The sequence below is a fragment of the Macaca mulatta genome, chromosome 14 (genome assembly GCF_049350105.2).
Source record: "Macaca mulatta isolate MMU2019108-1 chromosome 14, T2T-MMU8v2.0, whole genome shotgun sequence".
Lineage (NCBI taxonomy): Eukaryota > Metazoa > Chordata > Mammalia > Primates > Cercopithecidae > Macaca > Macaca mulatta.
Window position 1 is genome coordinate 17,492,599 of NC_133419.1, and position 27,470 is coordinate 17,520,068.

The 27,470-nt window shown below is 45.4% G+C and overlaps 1 protein-coding gene and 1 long non-coding RNA gene across 3 annotated transcripts in view; one reads left to right on the plus strand and one right to left on the minus strand.

Moving 5' to 3' along the window:
• PTPRJ (protein tyrosine phosphatase receptor type J) overlaps positions 1 to 27,470 on the minus strand; it is a 191,775-nt gene that overhangs the window by 74,119 nt on the left and 90,186 nt on the right. The window lies entirely within an intron of this gene.
• On the plus strand, positions 1,952 to 3,874 carry LOC144334219 (uncharacterized). Its single transcript, XR_013403812.1, has 2 exons — positions 1,952 to 2,356; positions 3,519 to 3,874. It is a non-coding gene; the product is annotated as an uncharacterized LOC144334219 (long non-coding RNA).

Here is a 27,470-nt window from a genome sequence, read left to right on the forward strand (position 1 = left end):
ACCCCATCTCTACTAAAAATACAAAAATTAGCTGGATGTGGTGGCGGGCACCTGTAATCCCAGCTACTCAGGAGGCTGAGGCAGAAGAAATCGCTTGAACCCATGAGGAGGAGGTTGCAGTGAGCCGAGATCGTGCCACTGCACTCCAGCCTGGGTGACAGAGCAAAAACTCCATCTCAAAAAAAAAAAAAAGTATATGTTTGATAAACATTATAGCTGGTTACACTCATAAGGTGCACTCATCTTCAGAAGTAGCAACGTTTAGCTTTGAACAAAAGATATTCTCCCTCTCCTCCTACCCCTCTCTCTCTCTCTCTCCCTCTCACACACACAATAGTATTTTACCCAGTTGAAGATCATTATTAGCTATTAACAATAATTACCACATTGTACAAATAAATTGCATTATAGAAGGAGTCGCTCTCTTCCAAAGTTTCATTAACAAAGAAAAAGCTAAAATTCTCAAAGTCTCATAAGTCCAGTCCATCTTTCTTTGCCATCTAATAAAACACTTTTTATTTCCTTTCATGGACTTAAACTTCACTAAAAGGCAAATTGTCTGAGGGCACGCTGCTGAGACAACAGGACTCTGTGTGTGCTCAATTAATCCCCTGTTCCAGTTGACTGTTTTCTATTTTTCTGAATAGACACTGGACAGAATTGGGAATCAGAAACGGTCCTGTGATCTCTCTAATTGCTTCCACAGACAAGTCCAAAATGGGTAATTTTTTAAAAAGACACAACTGACTCAAACTCCAAATGCTTCTCAAGGAGCCTCAGCCTTCTCTCCCACCATGGCCCAGCTCCCTTGGCCAGCCCTCACCCCCTCAGGGCTGGGCAAAGATTCACATGACAAAAAGGGCTGCCCCTCCAAAGACCCATCGCTACCCAGAACTTAGAAGACAGGGGCCAGGAAGTCGGAGACAACATGTTCTCGACTATCCATCCTCTTGCTACCCTGAAGTTGACCCAAAGCCTAATCCAAAATGTAACGTTTGGGAGCCTCTCTGTTACACAGAACTTCTGCACACCAAACACATCCTTAAAGGCCACATACCGACTTCAAATAACACACCCATCGCAGTAAACACGGCAGAAAAGCCCACCAAACCTCCAATTTGACACATCCCAATAGAGATCAGAGTCTAAGTCCCTCCAGCATTTTACTGGGGTTCTCCAAATCCTTGTATTAGATCTGCAAGAAAATAGGTCCAGTTAATCAAAAGGTTGGGCCGACAAGCCCACGCAGAGGCTAATGTCTTATCTGGAAAGAGTGCAAGGTTCAAATTCCCCACAGGCTTGACATCAGACAGACAACACTTCATTTCAGACATCAACCCCTGTCAAAGTTATTTCCCCACTCGGTAAACTTATGCCACAAAGATCTCATTATGGTACTTGGTTAGCTTGACAAAATGACTTTATTGCCATTCGTTAAAAAAAGATAGTAAGAAGCTCCAGCAAGGTGGTTTTGGCAAGGTCGCTTGGTGGCACTCTCTTTGGGACCTAACAATGTACGAATTTTCTTCTTCTTACATGTTTTAGCAAATTAAACATCAGGGGAACATTGTACTTGGTCCTTGCTGTTCAAAGAAAAATTTCCCTGCTTGCACCGTGGCTTCCTGACATCCTGCCAAGTTTCAGACACTGAAATATGAATGGGATTAATAAGGATTAAGAAAGAGTAAATGCTATTAACAGCTCTTCTATTGCATGCATCTATCTTACTCAGGAGCCAATGGCCCACCAGGGAAAAAGAAGAGCTGGGAGGGAACTGAGCTCATTCAACACCTGCTCGCAGACAGCAAGGTCAGCAGTTAATAGCTGGGCTTTCTCCAACCACAATCATGTGTCTGTCAAAGGTCTGCACCACTCATCTCGACACTTAATCAAAGAACACTTCATCAAGGATCGTCAAAGCCGCAGGAGCCATTAGCAACCAGTGGCTTCCCTTTTGTTCTTTTCTTTTTTTTTTTTTTTTTTTTTTTAGGGCGCAAAATCTTCTTGAGAAATTACATTTTATAAGAAACCCAAATAAACTCAGATAAAATGGATAATATTATTAGTAAGCCTTAATTTGAAAACTCCAAATTCACATTTACTTATTAGAGAGTATCAATCTATTTTAAAAAGGCAATTCGAGCACACAAAAATATGTAAAATCGCTTGCTACATTTCCTTCACTTCTGGGTTTCATTTAGTTGTACACGATCAATAAAAGTCTGACTCACAGAGATATACAGTTGCAAATAGTAAAAGTTTAACAATTCATCTCCATTAAATAGACAGCAGAGGTTTCCTTCCTGAAGATGTCACAAAAACAAGTTAAGTTGGCCGGGCACGGTGGCTCAAGCCTGTAATCCCAGCACTTTGGGAGGCCGAGACAGGCGGATCACGAGGTCAGGAGATCGAGACCATCCTGGCTAACACGGTGAAACCCTGTCTCTACTAAAAAATACAAAAAACTAGCCGGGCGAGGTGGCGGGCGCCTGTAGTCCCAGCTACTCGGGAGGCTGAGGCAGGAGAATGGCGTGAACCCGGGAGGCGGAGCTTGCAGTGAATCGAGATCTGGCCACTGCACTCCAGGCTGGGCGGCAGAGCGAGACTCCGTCTCAAAAAAAAAAAAAAAAAAAAAGTTAAGCTGGCACTAAAAGCAGCACATGGATGGTCACCAATGCTAAAAGTTTTAAATAATAAAAAGAAATATTTTAAAAATTGAACCAAACATCTAATGAAATTCCTGAAACATATCACAAAATATTTGATTGAGAAAGTTTACTCGTGTATACTCTCATCTTAGACAAACTCTACGAAATAATTTTTTAGAAGGATAAACATTTACCTCATTCTATGAAGCCAATATAACTCTGATACCAAGACAGACAAGGACAAAATGCGAATGAAAAGTTACAGAGCAATCACATACATGATCATTGAGGCAAAAATCCCAAAGTATTAGTGAAAATAAATCCAGCTATGTATAAAAATGAGAGTAACACATCAAGTTGATTTATACCAGGAATACAAGAGTGGTTTAAAAATAGAATATATAGGCCATTTATTACAACATCAGATTTTTTAAAACACGTAAAGTCATCTCAATGAATTCAGAAAAGCATTTGATAATATTCAGCGCTCATATACGAAAAGCTGTTTGCAAACTCAGACTGGAAAGGAGCTTCCTTAACATGGCAATTTGCCCACGTTCACTGCAGCACTATTCACAATAGCCAAGACATGGAAACAACTCACGTGCCCAGCAGAGCCTGGAGGACGTGATGCTGAGTGAAATATGCTAAACACACAAAGACAAACACTGCACAACTTCACTTGTATGTGGAATATTTTTAAAAAGTCAAACTCAAGCCGGGCGCAGTAGTTCACACCTGTCATCCCAGCACTTTGGGAGGCTGAGGTGGGTGGTTCACCCGAGGTCAGGAGTTTGAGACCAGTCTAGCCAACATGGTGAAACCCTGTCCCTACTAAAAACACAAAAATCAGCCAGGTGTGGTAGCAAGTGCCTGTAATCCCAGCTCCTTGGGAGGCTGAGGCAGGAGAATCTCTTGAGCCCAGGAGGCAGAACTCGCAGCAAGCCAAGATCTCGCCATTGCACTCCAGCCTGGGCAACAGAGCAAGACCCTGTCTCAGAAAAAAAGAAAAAAGGCACTGAATTTTTCAGCAGTAAGAAAGATGCTACCCTTATCAGTTTGGTAACTACCTTGCTATCCCACAGCAGTAGCTAGAAGCATCTACCCGCATTTCTTTTTTTCTTTTTTTTTTATTTTTATTTTTTTCTTTCTTGAGATGGAATCTTGCTCTGTGGCCCAGGCTGGAGTGCAGTGGCACAACGTCAGCTCATTGCAACCTCCGTCTCCCAGGTTCAAGCGATTCTTTTGCCTCAGCCTACTGAGTAGCTGGGATTACAGGCATGCACCACCATGCCTGGCTAATTTCTGTATTTTTGTATTTTTTGTAGAGTTGGGGTTTCACTATGTTGTCCAGGCTGGTCTCGAACTCCTGAGCTCAAGTCATCTGCCTGCCTTGGCCTCCCAAAGTGCTGGGATTACAGGCACAAGTCACCACACCCAGCCATCTACCTGCATTTCTAAACAGCACCCAGGGGACTCCAGAAATAACAATTCATGCCGCCAAAGCCTATAACCTACCAGCTTCACAGGGGAGGCTTACCTCTACCCCACAGACCAGCAATGAAAGCTTCAGGCCCAGTCCTATCCTCAGCAAACTCTGGTTCCCAGAAAACAGGACTGGATCATTCTTATGGTTGGGAAGGGGACACCATCCTTTGAAATAACAGTCCTGCATAAAGAGCAAGGCCTCTTGGGAGGTATTTCCAAAAAGCTGACTTCACTCTTGTTGGTTCATTTAGTCTTGTCTTGAAACTAATTCTGAGGAAGCAGGTGACTTTCAGAATTTTTTCAATCACCTGAAGGAACAAAAGGTCAAATCCAGAGCAGAAAGGGAAAAGAAAAGTTGCGTAAACTACATGTTTTTCCCCTGGAGAAGACCAAGTCAAGAGCTGCCTTTAAGCAGACAGTAATTATAAGATCACCTGGGTAGGTGACTTCCCCAGCAGTCACCAAATGCCCCTAACTAAACAAGCCCTATCCCGCCCTAAAGTTCTAAAGGATTTTACTTTGTAGCCTGACCCTTTAAATATACACACACACTTTCACACACTTAACGCCTCACAGGGAAATAACAAGAAAATGCAAATCTGGGATAGTAACGATATTAGGGCAATAGCAAGCTTCGACTGAGCTCTTCCCCGACGCCAGGAAACATTCCAGCACCTTAAGTAATCCTAGTAACATCCCTGTGATATAAGGGATGCTCTCAGCTGCATTTTACACGTGGGAAAATTGAGGTGCAAACATAGGAAGGGAATCACCCAAGACCAGACAACTCACCTGCAGCTCCAAGGCACAAAGGCTCCTAACACTGCCCCGCCTTCCTCCTCGGGGCACAGCTGTTCCCTAAGAGCCCACACACCCTCCCCTTTCATCAAGGAGGGGTTTGCTGGATGGCAGATTGAAGAACACCTCCTAGGCAAACAGGTAAATGCCCTCATCTGAAGTCTTTGGAATGTGGTATGACAAACAGCCTTGGGTTTGAGAAGCACCACCACCTCCCCATACTCATCCTTTGGAGTGGGGCAGGCTGGGTGCCTTTCCCATAATGCTTGACATCATGAGGCAGATGCACCACCAGGACAAGGACTGGGCCTGAGTGACTCACAGTGGAGAGTGCTGGCCACAGGACCAGGCAAGCAGGACCAGGGGACGGACAGCTCCAGGGCACAGGCACCCGACAGAATCGAAGATGGAAAAGCCGGTGGCCCATGCTCTTTCTCAGGAAAGGGAAAGGTGCACTCCTGGCCTCTCGAATTTAAGCAAATTGGGAAAATGTTCATCATAAGGAATTTATGACATTCTGACGGTTTCAAACCAACCAGCCTTCTCTGACACTGAAGTGTGCTGGGTCCAAAAAACAGCAGCATTCCAGGGCAGGAAACAGCCTGCGAGGCCCACGTGCACCCACTGCTGGTCTGGGAGGACAACAGAGATGCCATCCTGCTGCACAGATCTGTCTCTGAAGAGGGCCACCATGTTTGGCTCTGACCAGAAGATGACACCGAAGCCTTAGGGGTGGCTTCAGGAGACACGCGAAAACCAGCTACCGGGCTCTGTCAGATGCCAGGCCCTTCAAGACCAGTGTGAGCTGGGGGCCTGGGAGGGAGAGACCACCTCCTACTTCCTACTTCCTACTTCCTCCCTGAAGCCTGGAGAGCAAGTGTTTGAAGGAGACAAAAGAGGGTACCAGGAGGAAGGGAAGGATGCAGGGCGCCTGAGGCTGTGAGCCTCATCCATCAGCTAAGGATGCACGGGCAGGTGCTGCGCTGGGCAGGGGATGAGTGCTGTGTCTGCCCTCGAGGGCTGCTCCCGGGCCAGCACTGAATCACACAGTAGACTGGGAATTAAAGAGAGTTTTCTTGGTTGGGGGCAGGGAGAGGACTGAACACCTGCTTTGTTTAAAAATGTGTTTTCCGGCCGGGTGCGGTGGCTCACGCCTATAATCCCAACACTTTTGGAGGCTGAGGTGGGCAGATCACAAGGTCAAGAGATCGAGACCATCCTGGCCAATATGGTGAAACCCCGTTTCTTTTTTTTTTTTTTTTTTTTGAGACGGAGTCTTGCTCTGTCGCCCGGACTGGAGTGCAGTGGCCAGATCTCAGCTCACTGCAAGCTCCGCCTCCCGGGTTCACGCCATTCTCCTGCCTCAGCCTCATGTAGCTGGGACTACAGGCGCCCGCCACCACGCCCAGCTAGTTTTTTGTATTTTTTAGTAGAGACGGGGTTTCACCGTGTTAGCCAGGATGGTCTCGATCTCCTGACCTCGTGATCCGCCCATCTCGGCCTCCCAAAGTGCTGGGATTACAGGCTTGAGCCACCGCGCCCGGCCCGAAACCCCGTTTCTACTAAAAATACAAAAAAAAAAAAAAAAAAAAGCTGGGCTTGGTGGCCGGCGCCTGTAGTCCCAGCTACTCGGGAGGCTGAGCCAGGCAAATGGTGAACCCAGGAGGCGGAGCTTGCAGTGAGCCGAGATCGCACTATGGCACTCCAGCCTGGGTGACAGAGCCAGACCCCGCCTCAAAAAAAAAAAAAAAAAAAAACACGTGTTTTCCAACATTTTCCTGAATAATAACAACCAATACCTACTATGAGATGACTACCCAGCAGCAGAGCTCTAAGGATCTTATAGGGGATATTTCATTAAATCCTCATGACAACGCTTTGGGGTATATGATAATTACCCCCATTTTACAGATGGGGAAACGAAGGCGCTGCACTTCAATGGCTGGCTCGAGGCTCTAGCAGCCAGACATGGCAGAGCCAGGCCTGGAACGGGGCAGTCTTGCTCAGGAGCCCACTCTACCTTACACCCTCCATAAAAATTCCTTCCATTTACTGTGAACAGCTCCAAGTGCCAAGCACCTTGCTACGCATTTTACATTTATCACACAGCAGCCCTTCAAATGAAATCTATCAACTCCACTTAAAAATTTATATATGGACACTATGACAACTAGATTTTTTTTTTTTTTTTTTTTGAGACGGAGTCTTGCTCTGTCGCCGGGGCTGGAGTGCAGTGGCCGGATCTTGGCTCACTGCAAGCTCCGCCTCCCGGGTTCACGCCATTCTCCTGCCTCGGCCTCCCGAGTAGCTGGGACCACAGGCGCCCGCCACCTCGCCCAGCTAGTTTTTTTTTTGTATTTTTTAGTAGAGACGGGGTTTCACCGTGTTAGCCAGGATGGTCTCGATCTCCTGACCTCGTGATCCGCCCGTCTCGGCCTCCCAAAGTGCTGGGATTACAGGCTTGAGCCACCGCGCCCGGCGACAACTAGATTTTTAACACATTTTTAAAAAGACAGAAAAGGCACACAACCATTAACAATGGGCTCCTCAGGTGATAGGAAACACGCAATATTTATTTTTTGTTGTGTGTTTTGTTTTGTTTGTTGTTGTTGTTTTAGGGTTTGGGGGGGTTTTGTTGTTGTTGTTGTTGTTGTTGTTTTGAGATGGAGTTTCGCTCTGTCGCCCAGGCTGGAGTGCAGTGGCGCAATCTCGGCTCACTGTAACCTCCACCTCCTGGTTCAAGCGATTCTCCTGCCTCAGCCTCCTGAGTAGCTGGGATCACAGGCCTGTGCCATTATGCCTGGATAGTTTCTGTATTTTTAGTTGAGATGGGTTTCCCCATGTTGCCTGGGCTGGTCTCGAACTCCTGGTATCAAGTGATCCACCCACCTTGGCCTCCCAAAATTCTGGGATTATAGGCGTGAGCCACCGCTCCTGGCTAATGTTTATTTTTTCTAACGTTTCTGTGCTTGTCATGATTTCCACATAGGACATAGCTTCCTTTTACAATTTCTTTTCAAAATGGGGTTTTATTTCATGCCATTTAACCACAACATGTTGGCATGAATAAATAACCAAAGCAAAAACGTGCAAAGTGGTTCTTAAAGACACAGACAGCCCTCCTGGCTGCTCAGCACACTGACCAGGGATGAAAAATGGGAGCAGCACCGAAATTAAGAGATCGAAGTGTGTTACCTGAATAAATAATAGATGATGAACTCTTCGCAGAGTCACTAAAACAAAGCATGTGAGCTGACTTGGCGGAAGCCAATACAACATGCATTTCCTTAATATGGCACGGCAGGGTGGAGAGTGCATTTGCTAACATCACCCTGAGCCAAGCACAACAAAGCCTCAGTAGAGAAACCAAGGAGGGGGAGAAGGAGACAGCCTCGTGCGCAAACAGACCTATCCTGGGTACCTAGCTCATCCGTCCTGCAGAACGCAAGAGCCCTAAGAAGCAGATACTCAAGTAACATGGAGAGCAACATGGCAAGACCTCAGGACGTGGCCAGAGTCAGGAATCCTCAGGTGATGACCTCTATAGAGAGCCCACAGAAGGCCCACTGGACACCAAGAGCAAAGGTGGGCATTTTTCACACATCACTGTGCCCGGGTCTCGGGGACAGTCCTGTGGCAGCAAGCCAGGAGCGTTCGGAGCTGTCTGCCAAGTTACCACGCTTCCTTCTTCTGCAAACATATGCAACCACTAAAACTGTCACCAGGAGAGCCCGGTACAGCACAGCTTGGGCCAGGGCCACTCCATTCCCACGAGATAATTTATGGCAGTTATTACAAGCCTTCAAGAGGGAACATGGGATGTTCTTTGGTCTTGAAATCTGTCAGGATGTCATGAGAACTTCTGCATGCTTGCTACTCTGTGATGTCTCTGTTAAAAGGGGGCCTCCCAGTCCTCTAGATGAGAAGAAAACATTATAAAGGAATGTTATTGTTGTCCATCATCTTGGGTCTCCAAGAAGGGGACAGGTCATCTCAAGAAAGGAAAGAGCGACCAAGCTGCGTACACACAGCATTTGACCCTGGGCAAAACACTTTTTATCTCATCCTCCAAAGACCTGTGCTGGAATTGGAGACAGAGATGCTGGTAGAGGGATTTCAAAGCTCTTCCTGGATCTTTGAACTCATTCAACAGCTAGAGAGAGAGATCACCAAGAGAGAGCTGAGAAACCAATGCAAGCAACAGCTAATATTACTTAGGATTGTAATCGTACATGCAGGGACCTTGCTGAAAACAAAGCCCTTCTGGCTGATATTGCTCACTGACCTATCACAAGGATCTATTTATTAACAGGTGAAGGGGAGGCAAGGAGAAGAAGGATGGGGAAAAATTTGCCAGTTTTTCCTAATCCAAATCATCTCATTAAATCTTCCCAGGAACCCCTTGGGTAGGTATCCCACTTTCACAGGTAAGAAATCAGCTCATAAGTAACAGAGGTAGAATTTGAACACCGGTGTGTTCAAATGGATGACTCAAAACCAGTGCTCACGACCATCCTCTGAGGGTTTGTAGCCGACTTGCCTCAGATTTGCTGTGTGACCTTAGGCAACTTACACGCCTTCTCTGAGCCTGAAGTTCTTTATGAAATGAAGGCAGTATTCCTTTACTAATTCCTAAGGTCCCTTCCTGCCCTGACACTTTTTGGTTTTATCCACCTGGGTTTGAGATTTTACAGACCAATGCAGTTTCAAACATTACACACACCAAAATGTGATGGGTCGACAGGGGGCCACAACTTTTTACTTTGCCAAATCAAAGGTACTTACCACCTACTAACATTTTTGTCTCACAAAAGGAAATATTTTCCCCAAAAACATACAGGAAGGACATATTCTCACTGAAGGATGATCCTTTGAATCAAGTAATATTTAGCTTCATTTAGCTTCACGAGAATCTCAGCACTTTATCCTTTATCTCTTTTTAACAAGGACCGCTGAACACTTCACAGGCTGTGTTCCATCTGCACACCAGTGTTTGGGAACCACTGTCACATGCATTTCCAACCATACTAATCTTAGGACATAAAATTTACTGTTGTTCCTGGCACACAGGAAGAACCAAAGCATTTTAGTTGTAGAACGAGCTTCTGTACAATGCGTTATACAAGTCAATTATCAAGATTGCTAAAGAGAAATAACACTATCATAATGATGCATTGTGTTATTATTATTATTACTATTGAGTCAAAGTGCTCAGTGCTTGACATGCATTAGTTCATTCAATTCCTTCAGTACAACTTTTTTGCCCATTTTCTATCAAGGTATGCATTTCCCCAGGTGCACAAAGATACGGAAATATTTTGGAGTAGAAAAAAACAGATTGAACGTATTTCATGGCTCAAAGTGGGGAAACACACACAGAAACATGTTTTAAAGCACTGCTGCTCTGAGAAGAGCACCCGGAAGTTATAGAAGAGCAACTAAAATAAACACACACAGTGTCTTCCTTGAAGAATAACTGGTCAGTCGAGAGACGCAGGTGGCCTGAGGCCAATGACCTCAGTGGCTCAATAAATCCCAGGAAAAGATCCCATGGAAGGTCAATGCTGTCATCCTGGGCTATGGAGGAAGGAAACAAAGCTTCGGGCTACAAGACAGAGACAGTCTGGGACCCAGGATGAATGTAACTGAGCCTTCATCTGTCGCTACCTCAGTTTACCCATCTGCAAGATGCAGTGGTCCCCACATCTAAATATCCTTTCTGGGCTGGGCACTGTGGCTCATGCCTGTAATCCCAACACTTTGGGAGGCTGAAGCGGGCGGATCACCTGAGGCCAGGAGTTCGAGACCAGCCTGGTCAACATGGTGAAACCCCACCTCTACTAAAAATACAAAAATTAGCCAGGCATGGTGGTGAGTGCCTGTAATCCCAGCTACTCGGGAGCCTGAGGCAGGAGAATCGTTAAACCCGGGAGGCAGAAGTTGCAAGGAGCCGAGATCACGCCACTGCACTCCAGCCTGGGCGACAGAGACTCCGTCTCACAAAAAAACATGCATTGGTTACTTGGAAAATATCAGTTCACTGAGATTTGCACACATGAGGGAATGAGAGTGAAAGGACAAATAGTTTACTATTATTATAAAAATACTTTGACCTCACAGACCTCACAAATCCCTAAAAGGATCTCAGGAATCCCCAGGAGTCCCAGGACTACTCTTTTGAGAACCATGGGTCTAGACTAAGGTCCAAGAACTTCCCACCCACTTAAGTATTCATTCATTCATTCCACAAACATTTACTGGGTACCCACTACATGCCAGACACTGTCCTGGGTGCTGGGAATTCATGAGTGAACAAAACAACGTCCTGACCTCATGCAGCTCACATTCTCACAGGAGAGGCAGACCATACACAAATAGACAAGTAAACTTACGCTTGTCAGGTAGTATAAGTGCTAGTGGAAAAAAAATGAAGCACTGTGTCACCAGACATTTGCACACGTGGGATGTGGTTTGCCTGGGAAGCCTTACTCAGCCAGCCTGCGATGTGCTAATTTAAGTGTTTCACAATAAAATAAGAGCTTTTTAGAAAAATAATATTTTTTATTTGAGACAGTTTCACTCTTGTTGCTCAGGCTGGAGTACAATGACATGATGTCGGCTCGCTGCAACCTTCGCCTCCCAGGTTCAAGCGATTCTCCAGCCTCAGCCTCCCAAGTAGCTGGGATTACAGGCACACACCACCACGCCCAGCTAATTTTGTATTTTTAGTAGAGATAGGGTTTCACCATGTTGGTCAGGCTGGTCTCGAACTCCCGACCTCAGGTGATCCACCCGCCTCGGCCTCCAAAAGTGCTGGGATTACAGGCGTGAGCCACCGCGCCCGGTCTTAGAAAAATAATACCAAAATGCTTGCAGACACAGGGTGGCGGAAAAGGGACCTGCCCTAGAAGAGCTGAGAGCTTACCACTGAGTCTGAATTGCTTTCCAACTGCTTTAGGAAGAGTAAATAAACCTCAGAGGTCATCTCACTTAGGGCATCCACCCCTCCAATGAGCCAACCAGACCCTCTGCTTACACACATTATCACTTCTGCAACCCCTTGCACCTATACAGTGCATTCACATACACTATGTTTACATGAGCCTTGCACAACTCCTGGAGGGTGGATACTATTCATCTATTTTACACACGAGGAAACTGAGCCTGGGAAAAGTTAACAAGTGTCACCCCTATTACGTAATACATGGTTTATTGCACCGCATGAATTTTTACCAAGTCTTTAACCTCTGATATTCCTCCATGTAAAGAGAAACTGGACCAGCCACAGTGGCTCACACCTGTAATCTCAGCACTTTGGGAGGCTGAGGTGGGAGGAACACCTGAAGCCAGGAGTTCCAGAACAGCCTGGGCAACAAAGCAAGATGACTTCGTCTCTATTAAAAAAAAAAAAAAAAAAAAAAAAAAAAAAAAAAAAAAGCCTATCAGGCTGGACAACATAATGAGAACCTATATCTACCAAAAAAAAAAAAAAAAATTTAGCCTGGCTTGGTGGTGCATGCCTGTAGTCCTAGTTGCTCTGGAGGCTCAAAGGCTGAGGCAGGAGGATGGCTTATGCCCAGGAGATAGAGGCTGTAGTGAGCCATGATTATACCATGCACCCCAGCCTGGACAACAGAGCAAGACCCTGTGTCTCAAAAAAAAAAAAAATTAGCTGGGTATGGTGGTATAAGCCTGTGGTCCCAGCTACTCAGGAGGCTGAAGCAGGAGGATCACTTGAGGCCAGGTGTTTTGAGGCTGCAGTGAGCTATAATCGTGCCACTGCACTCCGGCCTCCAGCCTGGACCACAGAGTAAGACCGTGTCTGAAAAAATAAATAAAAAGAAGAGAAACTGGATGAAACTTTGAAAACAGAGGTCAAGTTTCTTCCTCCAAAAGTGCCCTGTTCCTCAGATCCCCTCTTCTCAAACAGCAAGTTCAACCTGTGAAGAAGACAAAAGAGAGATGGAGCTGACGCTTCGTAGGTGCCAATATGTGGAGATATTGGCCCCATAAACATTTATGGAGACTACTGTGCGCCCAGCCCAGTTCTAAACAGTGGGGATGCAGAGAGGAAGAAGAAAGACCAAGCCCCTGCCCTCTGGGAGCTTCTGTTCTAGTGGGCCACCGACAGCACAATACCAAGAGACTATTCACCACATCTACCCTGAAAGAGTTAACTACAAAATTCGAGCTTCCTGAGACTTCATCAGTAGCATCAGCCCAACAACAGAGCCCTGTGTTCAATCTTGACATGGGCCTTAAAACATCCCTTTCAGGAGAAGAAAGAAGCTTTATGATGCTGCCCCTTCCCCCCACCCATTTTACAGATGGAAAAGTAAGCCCAGGGCCCAGAAGCCACACCCTCTGAATCTTACAATGAAGTCTGTGGTGGGACAGGAGAAAAGGCAGCTGTCCTGTCTCCCCGCACAGCCCTGGCCGCAGCCTGGCCCCATTCTCTCTTTTTATATCCCAGGAGGCCTCCTTGAACAACAGCCACGCATTTGTGGCGACCGACCAACACACAAGCCAGCCAGGGAAGTGACTATTTCAAGAGGAAAGGGGCATATTTAGCAGTGGTCCTCGGCGGCCACCCAAAGTCCGGCCAGTCCCACATCGTCGGCCAAGCCCAAGCCCCACATGGAGCTTCCTCTCCTCCCGGTTCGTCTTGCCAGCACAGTTCCCACCAAGGTTTTAAAAAAGAAGTGGAAGTTCCCTTCTGCCTGACTGGCCAGCACATTCCACTGACTCAGACTGTTCTGGGCACCACGGAGAAGACACTGTTCATTTTCCCTGGGCTGAGAACTGGCCCACATCCGGACCTGTCGCCGGCAGGAGGAGGCACTTGGCGGCTCGGCACAAGCAAATGAATGGCGTGCTATTTTTAACGCTTACTTCCTGTCTTTATTCCAGAAGGCTGGGCACCTGTGCCAGGGTTGCTGCAAGTGTGGTTTGCAGACCACCCGCATCAGAAACATCTGGGCGCTCCCGGGAAATTCAGATTCTGGGGTCCCACCCCAAACCTAGGAGTCAATCACCAGGAGTAGGGCTCGGGAGTTTTGAATCTTTAACCAGCTTTTCAAGTGATTCTTTTGTAAAATAAGGTTTGAGAATCATTGACAATCTGGGTCTGTATTCACTCATTCTTTTATCCACTCAACAATTCCTGAGTGCCCCCAATATGCACTGGGCTAATATGCCCTGGGCTACATGCACTGGGCTAAAGAAGTAGGACTACAAAAATAAATGGTACATGCTCTTGGCCTTAGAGCCCAAGGGGAGGCATGACACAGTGTGAGGTGCTAAAGACAGAGCTGAGGCACTTTGGGAGCTTAAAGGTGGAAGAAGTCAATCCTGCCGGGGTGTTTTACAGAGTTTTACAGAGGAGGGGAGCGTGGAGCTGAGGCCAAGAACAATCATTCCCTATCTCGGCTGATCTTTGGCATTCTCTTTGGCTCGGCCAAAGCCAACATGGTATACAACTTGTCCTCGCCAACCCAACACCCTTCTGACTTCTTGCAGGTACTCAGTGCACATCTGATGAATGAACAGAAACCGAGAATGGATTGGACACTGGAAACAGGAGCTAGGAAGCCACTCAGAACGGTTTTATGTGCTCCTATTGGCTAAGGACATTGGCACTGAGTCAGTCTCAGACGGATTCCGGTCCAATTTCCCTTTTGAGTTACCGGATCACAGGCAAGTTGGCCTCTCTAAGCCTCACTCTTCACACTTGCAGAAGACAGACAATAGCTACTTCCCATAGTTGCAGTGAAGATTAAACATGCAGATAAAGCATTAGCATGCAGCACATAGCCAGGCACACGGTACGCAGTTGAAAAAGTTAAGATTTGTTCCATAGTAATAATAAAAGACCTGAAATTAAATCCAAGTTCCAGCACCAACCGGCTTTGGTAAATCCATCCATCTTGGGCCTTGGGTGGTTTCTCATCTGCAAAATGAGAGGCTTAGACCAGAACCTCTCTGAAATATTTTCTAGCAATAAGACTCAATTTCTCTAAAGGTGTGAAGAAGGTTTTGTCCCCAGGAACTGTCTTGGACTGATGGGCATCTGCCCTCAGACTCACAGCATCTGAGACACCCATTCTGCACCTGCAAGCCAGGTGAAAATCATGCCTCTTCCCTGATGGGGGATATGCTTCGGGATGTTCTGCTGTCCTCTGGGGTCTCCCTTTTCACTCTGTGCTTCCTCTTTGTATCTTTTCACATTTAGAGAGTTCCGTGGGCAGCACTCTCCCCTGCCCCAACCCAGAAGCAGGCACTGGACTGTAGAGAAGTTGACCTCCCGGCCCTCTCTTTAAAGCAGTCATCAGCTTCCCCTATCATCCCAAAAGGCAGGTGGGGGAAAGCCTGAACACAGCCAGAAACAAAGAGCTCCAACACCTTAGGTCAGACGCAAACACACCCTTGAGAAGCTATGGCTTGGTAGAAGGCATTCTCCCATGGGCCGCTCCTCCTCCTCCTCTGCCTGCCTACCTTCTCTGCACAACACAGCTGCCCCCAAAAGCCTCAGAGTTAGGTGTGGGCCTTTGACTTCACTGCCCAGTCTTGTCCGGCTTCATCAACAGGCAGCAAGCTGTCCAGCCATGAAAGTTGCACTAAACTCACATCCATCCAGTGTCTGGGTTTACTCTAAGACTAGCTCAGCATCACTCACACACACACACACACACACTAGCGTCATGAAGGCACAACTGTTTCACTCTTCCACACACAATCCCCTACCTAAAGATGCCTACATCTAGAACACCACCACCAAGACATGGAGTGACATCAGAAGAGAATGGAAGGCCGGGCACGGTGGCTCGCGCCTGTAATCCCAGCACTTTGAGAGGCCGAGGCAGGCGGATCACCCGAGATCGGGAGCTTGAGACCAGCCTGACCAACATGGAGAAACCCCATCACTACTAAAAACATAAAAATTAGCCGGGCTTGGTGGCGCATGTCTGTAATCCCAGCTACTCGGAAGGCTGAGGCAGGAGAATCGCTTGAACCCAGGAGGCAGAGGTTGTGGTGAGCCAAGATCGCACCATTGCACTCCAGCCTGGGCAACAAGAGTGAGACTCTATCTCAAAAAAGAAGAAGAAGGAGGAGGAGGAGAAGGGAAAACTCTCCTGTACCATCTCTTCCTCTAACCAAGCTTGACCAACCCACGGCCCACATGCAGCCCAGGATGGCTTAGAATGCAGACCAACACAAATGCATAAACTTTCTTAAAACATTTTGAGATTTTTTGTGTGATTTTTTTTTTTTTTTTTTTAGCTCATCAGCTATTGCTAGTGTTGGTGTATTTTATGTGGGGTCCAAGACAATTATTCTTCCAGTGTGGTTCAGGGAAGCCAAAAGACTGGACACCCCTGCTCTAAACTGTCCGTTGATCCTGCCTGTCTTTGCATTTCCAGTCATATGCTCACTCACCCTGGATGGTCTACACCTGGGGTCTGCTAACTTTTTCTGGAAAGGGCCAGATAGTACATATTTTAGTCTTTGCAGGCCATACAGTCTCTGCAGCAACTACTCAGGGCTGGCATGATTGTGTGAAAGCAACCACAAACAATACAGAAATGAAAAGTATGGCTGTGTTCCAGAAAAAAAAAAAACATTTATAGACACTTACATTTGAATTTCATAGAATTTCCACATATCACAGCATATATTCTTTTGATTTTTTTCAACCATTTAATAAGGTACAAACCATTCTTAGCTCTCTGGGTATACAGAAACAGATGGCAAGCCATTGCTTTGTGATCCCTGGTCTATACCCCTGCCACCTCCTTCCTAGACTGTAGCAATGTTCTCCTACCCAGCCTTCCTGATGCCTCTCACTCCGCCTTTTAAATCCATCCCGCTCACTCCTACTCAGGCAGATCTTCCTAAAAAATCCACTTTAATCATCTCATTCCTCTTCTAAAAATGGTCAAACATCTTGGCTGGCACTTGAGGCCCATCTGTGTAGGGCTCCAAGACACCTTTCCACCCTTGTCTCCTAACAACCTGAACTGCCGAAACCCATCCTCTTAATTTTTGCACATAAACTGAATCCATCAGGCCGGGCGCGGTGGCTCATGCCTATAATCTCAGCCCTTTGGGAGGCCACAGTGAGTGAATCACCTGAGGTCAGGAGTTCAAAATCAGCCTGGCCAACATGTGAAAACCCGTCTCTACTAAAAATACAAAAAGTAGCCAAGCGTGGTGGTGGGCTCCTGTCATCCCAGCTACTCAGGAGGCTGAGGCAGGAGAATCGCTCGAACCTGGGCGGCAGAGGTTGCAGTGAGCCGAGATCATACCATTGCACTCCAGCCTGGGCAACAGAGCAAGACTCCGCCTCAAAAAAAAAACAACACTGAATTCATCTCTAGCTATTTGTCCCAGATCTCTTCCTTAAAACCTTCCCTGATCACCCAGCTCCAACTTAGTCTCAATTCCTATAGCATCTGTTTATGCCATTCACTTAGCCACTGAAGGGCAGGATACAATTTACAGGGATAGAAGTGTAAATAGATCATTCCGATAGAATAAAATGACTAGAATATTTGTTCACAAGGTTACAAATCATTGGAGAACAAAGCAACCAGCTGGGGAAAAATCAGAAGAATTCTCCTTAAAGGATTTAACCCTTCAACCAGGTCTTAAAGGTTGAATAGGGATTCATGAGCCAATATGAGGTCAGGATTTGGGAGCAGGGAAAAAGACCCATCTCAGGCTGGAAAGATTCGTGCAAAGGCATGGGGAAGGGCCAAGGGTGAATGAGTGGGCAGGTGGCAGGATATTGGATCAGGAAGACTGTAGCACGCTCAGTAAGGCTGTCGGGGGGAGTCCTGGCATGGTGCTGAGACACAGAGTAGGCCTTCAGGAAATATATTTTGGGACTACCATCAAAACTGGGAGGGTTTTCTCATTCCTGGAAGAGTCGGTCACTCCAAGCCTCAAAAAGTCAACAAACAAGAGCATCAAAGGGTCCATGGAGGGAAATTACTGGTCTTTAATCTCCCTGTCTTCTCTTTCAGCCCACACCCACAGCTCCAAGAAGACCCAACCTCTGTTTTCTGCTCTGTAACCTGCAACCCCACTTAGCCATCTTGGAAAATGTCACATACAAGTTAAGGCTTTAATTCTGTCCTAAGATCTTGTAACTAGGACAAAATAGTAAAAGTAACCTTTTTTTTTTTTTTTTAAAGAAAAAAGATGGCCAGTCACAGTGGTTCACACCTATAATCCCAGCACTTTGGGAGATCAAGGCAGGTGAATCACCTGAGGTCGGGAGTTCAAGGCCAGCCTGGACAACATGGAGAAACCCCATCTCTACTAAAAATACAAAATTAGCCAGGTGTAGTGGCGCATGCCTATGATCCCAGCTACTCGGGAGGCTGAGGCAGGAGAATCGCTTGAACCGGGGAGGTGGAGGTTGTGGTGAGCCGAGATCACGCCATTGCACTCCAGCCTGGACAACAAGAGCGAAATTCCATCTCAAAAACAAAAAATGAAAAAGAAAAAGAAGAACGAGTTGTTCTTTTCTACCAATTGTAAAATCCCTTTCATTTCTCTAAGACATCTTTTTTCTTTTTTGGAACTTTACTGGCTTATGTTTGATATCTTAAAGGTGCAGATATTTCTGTAACCCTCCCCCTTTACCATTTAAAAGGATTATAAAAATAGAAGTCCCCCAAAAAATCCTAAATGCAACTGCCACAGGGTCTTCCATTGAGGCCAATTCCTACAGGCTTCAGGGGCAACTATTTCTGGGCTCGGGGGGGAACTTTGAAGTCAACTCTTTGAAGTCAGCCTGGTACTTTCTCAATACTAAAGGAAGTAAAAATGGAAGCTAAAACATGAGGAGGAAGACAGAACAAAAAAAGGGAAGAAGGCCCCTTTGAACACAAGAGCTCCCTGATTTCATCCCTTATCCAGAGCAACTCCAGACCGACTTGATCCTGTGGATATCAGCAAAACACTTTTTATATATCAAACAAAGACAAGACAGTGTCATCTCCCATAAGATCATAATTTATTAAAACAAGATAAGACAAAAAAAAAAAAACCCTAATACAATAGTGAATGTGCAGAACACCATTAGAGAAACAGAAGAGGCAAGACGCCAATGCTTGGAGAGAAGCTACTATAGTCAGGCCGTGTGAGGTACTCCAGATGCACCTGCTCACAGGCGTTAGGTATCCTCTGCCCCATTTTGTAAGGCACTGAGAACATAAATTGACCCACCCAAGATCACTCCCCAGGTAAACAGATGGGTGGGACTGGAACCCAGGTCAAGCCACCATGTTCTTCCTATAGGGTCATTCCAAGAGGAGAGAAAGTATACCTGGTTGGGCTACGGGGAAGGACCATGAGAGGCTTCATGAACAAGGGGACCTTTCAGATGGAAATGGGATGGCCAGGACTTTAGCTGGGAAGGAAGAACACTCCATGCAGGAGACTCAAACACCCGGTTCCAGGAGAGAAAACAACAGGCAGGCCAGCGGAACTGGAACTCCAGCTATGTCTCAGGGAATGAGGCTGGAAAAGGAGACATGGTAGAAGGTGCAGAACGCCAAGGTAAAATGTGGCAGCAAGCAGCAGCCACCAAGGGAAGGGACATAACATCTGGGAAAGACGTTAAGAGGCTAGCACTGGACAGGTGCGGTGGCCCACGCCTGTAATCGCAGCACTCTGGGAGGCCAAGGTGGGAAGATCGCTTGAGTCCAAGAGTTCAAGACCAGCCTGAGCAACACAGTGAGAACCCATCTCCACCACAAAAAAAAAAAAAAAAAAAAATTTAATTAGCCAGGCATGGTGGCACATGCCTGTAGTCCTAGCTACTTGGGAGGCTAAGGAAGATGAATCACTTCAGCCCAAGAGTTCCAAGCTGCAGTGAGCTATGACTGCACCACTGCACTCCAGCCTGGGTGACAGAGTGAGACCCTGTCTCAAAAATAAATAAGTAAGGCCAGGCGTGGTGGCTCATGGCCGTAATCCCAGCACTTTGGGAGGCCGGGCGGGTGGATCACGAGGTGAGGAGTTCGAGATCAGCCTGGCTAACATGGTGAAACCCCCGTCTCTACTCAAAATATAAAAATTAGCTGGGTGTGGTGGCGGGCCCCTGTAATCCCAGCTACTCGGGAGGCTGAGGCAGGAAAATCACTTGAACCCAGGAGGCAGAGGTTGCAGTGAGCTGAGATCGTGCCATTGCACTCCAGCCTGGGTGACAGAGTGAGACTCCATCTCAATAACTAACTAACTAAATAAATAAATAATGCTAGCATGTAACTGCTAGTTGTTAACAAAGACACAAAAATATCATAGGTTCAACGGTTTCCAACTATTCTTCATGTTCTCCTCCTTTAGCTGTCTCAGCTAGTATACACCCACTAGCTGCCCTGTATGCAAAGGAACCTGGCCAAGGGACTGACAGCCATCACTGCCCCTTTACTGCACCTCAACCATGCTTGCTTAATGTGTAAAACCCACATAAAATGTTTGGAGGTGAGATTCTTCCATGCTGAAAGCACTGACTCCTGGCCCTAATTTGCTGAAATCTCATATTCTCATTAATTATTCCAGCAAGGGCCTTAGAATTCTCAGAATTACCTAAAAACTAGGGCACACTGTACTTTAGACAATGTTCAACGTGAGAGTCAAAAAAAACTTTGAATTCCTAGCCTAAGGATTAAGGTTCAATATCTCCACAACCATCATGTTAACACCGAACTTCACAGTTTCACCCAAATTACATCAGTACAATAACTGACTTTTCTCACACCAACTTTACTAACGACCCCTCTGGGTTATAGGAGAAAGGGTCTAATTAGACTAAGGCTCAGAAAGATGACACACTTTGCCCAAGTTCACAGAACAGGTGGGAAGACAGTCTTTGCCACTCCCTAAATGATGCTGGTTTATATAATGCATCGTTGCCTAGAATCTAAACACTGTCTATTAATTTGGGCCTCATGCTGGGGAAATTACCAATTCAGTCATGATATATGTGATTCTTATCAAGTAAAAGGCTCTAAATATATCCATGCACAAATTAATCCAAGGTTTCAACCTGTCAATACTAAAGACAGCTGAAATAATTACTGCTGCAAAAATGTTAGGAACACAGAATACATGAAGATATTTAAGGTTCTCAATTTAAAGTCCTTTAAACCCTTTTTTTTCTTTTTTTCATTTTTAAAAATTACAGCCTGAGCAACATGGTGAAACCTCATCTCTACAAAAAATACAAAAATTAGCTGGATGTGGTGGCATGTGTCCACAGTCCCAACTACTTGGGAGGCTGAGGCAGGAGGATTGCTTGAGCCCGGGAGGTCAAGGCTGCAATGAGCCGTGATGGAGCCACTGCACTCCAGCCTGGGTGACAGAGTAAGATCCTGTCTCAAAAATAAAAATAAAAACATGCTACATGGCTTATAAATTATAAACTATGGTTTTTTTAAGTTTAATATGTTTTAAATATAATTCTGTCATGTAAAATATATATAAGAAAACAGCTGCAAGCTGTCTTAAATATAATATTCTAAAGATTTACAAAATGAATGGGTCAACTGAAAATGCAAGAAAAACCTCTAAGACATTTTCAGCCACATGGATTTACTTTTAAATCACATATACATAGAAATTTTTAAAATAATAAACCATCACCCAGAAAAAAAGGAGAAGAGAAACTGAACTCGAAAAGTGAAAAGATGTCAAATACCTTTTTTTTTTTAAAGGAAAAACTGATCAAGGGAATTGGGAAGGGATCCTTTTACTATGAGTCCAAAAGTCCTAAGTCTGGAAATTTTCAAGTTACAGTTGATCAGTTCACATTGAAGAAGCCGTAAACAGAAAATAGGACCTATTGGCAGCAAAGGAAAAGTGACTCGACAGTAATGACAGTTGTCTGTGCCAGCAAACACTGTGCTAAGCACTTACCTTATCTCTCCATCTTACAGATGAGAAAACTGAGGTGAGCAGTTCATGGGAAACAGATCAAAAGGCAGGACGACGGGTGGGAGGCTGGACTGCAGGGAGCATCTGCTAAACAAGGTCACCGTCATAGCAGCTGTACCTCCGGGGATCTCAGGAGGAGCTGGACCTCATGTGGGATGCTCACATTTTAGAATAGAGAGACTGCCAGTGGAGAAAGGCCGGGGCAGGAATGGCCAAGGCCCGCAGGGAACAGATCAGATAACTGGGGACATTTAACCCAGAGAACCTACCCAAGGAAATGAGAGAGACATACATAGCTCCCTGTGTATGACCCCAGAGGAACCAAACAGAGCCAATGGGCACAAGGTGAGGCATGGAGACTACCCGATCGTAAGACTGTTCTGAGCAGCAGCACCACGTTAAAATGAAATGGTATCTATGAACACATACATCACTTAAATTAATTCGGACATTCAAGTACCATCATCATTTTTGCTGCAGCCACAAGCCATTTACACTATTATCTATTTAATATTTTTATTTAAATTGACCCGCATATTTTTTACTGAAATGAAATTAGCTTCACCCTATGTAATACTATCCAAGAAACCATGGGGTTTTAGTGGGTTTCATTGTTTTATGGGCTTTTTCTTAATACATATTAAAATAGATGACTATTAAATGTTCATCTGTGCAACATTTAAAATCATCCTGTAGTGCAGTATATCAACACATTGAGAAACACAGATCGAAAAGAGTCAAGAAAAACAGATCATTGGCTTTTGGGACAAAAGTCAATGATCTTCTGTTTCTAAGTGAACACTCCTGAATTTCTGTGCATTTCCAAATGGGTATGATATATATTGCTGTATCTATTCGAATGCTTTTTAGGAGTGTTGGAAAAAATACACCCCTGTACAAAGCACATTGCCAAGGACCTAGTAGTTTGATACTTCTCGCCACCTGCCATGGTTTAAGTGTTTGTCCCCTCATTGTAACAGTATTAACAGATGGGATCTCAGAGAGATGATTAGGCCATTAGGACTCCACCCTCATGGGTGGGTTGGTGCCATTATAAAAAGGGCAAGTTCAGCCCCCTCTCTTTGTCCTTCTGTACTTCTGCCATAGGATGGCACAGCAAGAAGGCCCTGCCTTGATATTGGACTTCCCAACCTCCAGAACTGTGAGCCAGTAAATTTCTGCTCATTATAAATTACTCAGTCTCAGGGCTGGGCACAGTGGCTCACACCTATAATCCCAGCACTTTGGGAGGATGAGGTGGGTGGATCACCTGAGGTCAGGAGTTCAAGATCAGCCTGGCCAACATGATGAAATCCAACCTGTACAAAAATACAAAAATTAGCCAGGCATGATGGCGGGTGCCTGTAATCCCAACTATTCAAAAGGCTGAAGCAGGAGAACTGCTTAAACCCAGGAGGCAGAGGTTGCAGTGAGCTGAGATCACACCACTGCACTCCAGCATGGGTGACAGAGTGAGACTCTGTCTCAAAAAAAATGGCCAGGCGCAGTGGCTCACGCCTGTAGTCCCAGCACTTTGGGAGGCTGAGACAGGTAGATCATGAGGTCAAGAAATTGAGACCATCCTGGCCAACATGGTGAAACCCCATCTCTACTAAAAGTACAAAAAATTAGCCGGGCGTGGTGGTGGGCACCTGTAGTCCCAGCTACTCGGGAAGCTGAGGAAGGAGAATGACGTGAACCTGGGAGGTGGAGGTTGCAGTGAGCTGAGATCGTGCCACTGCACTCCAGCCTAGGCAACAGAGCAAGACTCCATCTAAAAAAAAAAAAAAAATTACTCAGTCTCAGGTATTCTGTTACAGCAGCAAAAGCAGACTAAGACACCACCTCTACTAATGTTTTTCACATTGTTTGACAGGAAGAGTTCAATCAATGGCCACTGTTATAATGAGTTATTATATCTGTTCAGAACCCCATTGAACGTTCCCTGCACTGGAAGAAAAGTGAACTAGATAGTATCTAACCCTTCTTTTAACTCGTCTGTAGTTCTAGTGAACCAATAATTATGCAATCCCAGGAAAACCAAGTCCCTCTACCTCTCAGAAAATAAGTAATATACTTTAACAGCAATTTGCACAATTACGTGACATTCAGACCAACTAAAGGTCCTATCATACGGTACTAAATTATCGACTTCCCTCTAAATTTGAAAATGTCAAAGCCACTTTTAATTAAAGAATATGAAAATAGCTCTGTCCTCCAAACAATCATAATGAATGATATTTGCTGCTGTTGATAAACTGCCAGAGGATAAACAATGAAGTGTACTTCAATAATCCCATTTAAGAAATTTTCCACACAGAATAATACATAGAACAAAAACTCTTAGCAATGGCACGTTCACATTTAAAATCAGATCACTAGCAGGAGCAAAAACAAAAGGCCCACGGAGAAATCCCCTTGCATAAGCGTATTACTCAGGTGAATTAAACTATACTTGCTGAGGGGGTTCAGGTAGTGAAATAAAAATAATTTAAATAGTGTGGGTACTACTCCACCCATACTATGGAGTTGAGCCTGAACTGGGAGATCTAAATCTACTGAGTCCCAATTCCTGTGTGCTTTTTTTATTTTTTTTTTATTTTTTTTATTTTTTTATTTTATTTTTTTTTTTAGACAGTCTTACCTGTCACCCAGGTTGGAATGCAGTGGCGGGATCTCAGCTCACTGCAACCTCCGCCTCCCGGGTTCCAGTGATTCTCCTGCCCAGCCTCCCTAGTAGCTGGGATTATAGGCGCCTGCCACCACGCCTGGCTAACTTCTGTATTTTTAGTAGACATGGGCTTTCACCATGTTGACCAGGCTGGTCTCGAACTTGTGACCTCAAGTGATCCACCCGCCTCAGCCTCCCCAAAGTGCTGGGATTACAGGCGTAAGCCACCGCACCCAGCGCCTTGTGCTATTTCTCAACATCCTCATGGCGAGCTAACCTTTAAGGATATGGATTTTCCATACAAGTAGCCCCTAAATACAATATTTTATTGGATGCCCAACCAAGAATACGGCACTTTTTTCAGCCATAAAAGGACCAACTGGCTGAGGGGAGCTTACTGAGATATGGTGAATGTTTCTCAATGTGGCAGATAAATATCACTTTGCTCATTATATTTTGGGATGATCCAAGGGATGATTTTCACTGATGATTTTGACTAAACATCATTTCTCCCACGGCACTGACTTTTCAGGGAGAACCAACTACAAATGAGATGCAAGTCCATGACATTAGCTGTTTCCTTGAACAACAACTTGGCATCTTTAATAGTGACTTTGGTCCAAAACCACAATAAGTATTATACAATCAAGTTGCATGTGTTCACCATCATCACATAACTGGCTTTCCATAAACAAATTAATTGTCAATGCAGTTTTTATCATAGCCATTTAGAATTGAGAAGATTTGGGCCAGGTGCAGTGGCTCATGCCTGTAATCTCATCACTTCGGGAGGCCAAGGCAGGTGGATTCTTGAGGTCAGGAGTTCAAGACCAGCCTGACCAACATGGTGAAACCCCGTCTCTACTAAAAATACAAAAATTAGCCAGGCATGGTGGCACACGCCTGTAATCCCAGCTACTCAGGAGGCTGAGACAGAAGAATCGCTTGAACCCAGAGGCAGAGGTTGCAATGAGCCAAGATTGCCCCACTGCACTCCAGCCTGGGCATCAGAGCAAGACTCCATCTGAAAAAAAAAAAAGAAAAAAAGAAAAGAAAATTTGAAAATGGGTACACATCTTATTCTTAACTGGTGTCACCTTCTTTGCACCTCCTAGGGTGATTTCAAGATTGGATTCAAAAATCACTTCCTCTCCAAAGCTGTCCTGGAATTCTCCCTGGGGCAGATTTGGAATGTCAAGGAACATAAAAATAAGAGTATCAGCAGACATTAGGATATGCCAGGCTGTGTACAAAGGCAGTTTCCATGCCTTTTCTCATTTAATCTTCACAAGAGACCTCTAAGTGTAGACCTTTCTTGATCTTCATTTCACACACGAGCAAAGTGAGGATTAGAGAGGAGAGGAACCCAGCCAGTGCTCCTGGAGAAAACAACGGCAGGGCCAAATTCAGTGCATGGACCATCCTGGCTCTGTGCTCCTCTGCCTGAGCTCGCTCTTCTATCTTAAAGTAGATCACATGAGCTCTCGCCGTCACTACAGTGCAAACTCCCTACAGGCAAGGTCCATGTCTATATTAGTCTGTTCTCACGCTGCAAATGAAGATATACCTGAGACTGGGTAATTTATAAAGGAAAGAGGCTTAACTGACTCACAGTTCCACATGGTTGCAGAGGCCTCACAATCATGGTGGAAGGGGAAGGAGCAAAGTCACGTCTTACATGGTGGCAGGCAAGAGGGCTTGTGCAGGGGAACTCCCATTTATAAAACCATCAGCTCTCGTGAGACTTATTCACTACCACAAGAATAGTATGGGGGAAACCACCCCCCAATTCAATTATCTCCACCTGGTCCCACCCTTGACACATGGGGATTATTACAATTCAAGGTGAAATTTAGGTGGGGACACAGCCAAACCATATCAATGTCTTTTCATCTACCCATTCCCAGCAACCTGTGCAGTTCCTGACCTATACCAGCTGATTTTAAAATATTCGGTCAGTGTTCCTGCTGCCTAAAGCAGGCCATTCAATCAATAAATCAATCAATCTAGCCATCGCTAACATGTCTATCTCAGCCCTGTTGCCTCTCCAAATGAGGAATAAAAGAAATGATGGAAATCTGTATGTATTGCACTGTGTCATCTTCCTAAACTGAGTGCTCTGAACGTAATATCGCCCTTATCTTCTAAGCAGGCCAAGTCATATAATGAGCAGACTGTTCCTATTGGGCTGGATTAATATTTTTCGGGCCTAGTGAGACATGGGCCTTCTGGATTCTCATTAGAAACTAAGCACGTTAAGGGCCCCAAGGGCTATGGAAGCGTTTGAGCACATGCTTCCCCGTTTTTCAGTTTCTCCCATTCTATTTCCACCCTGTCTATCATAGCTTTTTGCAGGCCTCTCTGATTCCTTCTAATATCTGCTTATCTAGAAAGGAAACTAGAAGAACTGCATTTGTTGGACCAATCTGTAAAACATGAATGAAAAGACTGTCCTCTGAGAAAAACAAGAAGGCATGCTTTGGGGAACTTCTATTCTCCTTGCTTGTTCGGGTTTCTTTTTCCTGTGGTTTGCCTCTTGGTGCAGAGCAGTGGTTTGGATAATTGCTGTTGCCTGGCCTGTCAAATCCAGGGGGAAAGAAAAAGAATACTTCCTGGGATAAGACTCTCCTCTCTTTCAAATTTCCAAATAAATTCACAGTCAGAGGGCCCTTCCCTGCCTAAGAAAGTCTGAAACTTTCTTTCCTGGACAATAGGCTGTAGAGAGTGAAAGCACATCCTACCTCCAGGTCCTACCAGGGGACCTCCGAGGAGGGACTTTGAAAGCGCAAGCAAGTCTGGCATTGAGGAAGTCATCCGCACCATTGGCAGTGGCATTGCTTTCCTTTCCTTCCCCCCATTGTCCGCAGAATGGTGTCTCCTCCAGGCCGGTGAGGAAGGTTCCAGGCCGGAGGCTCTGT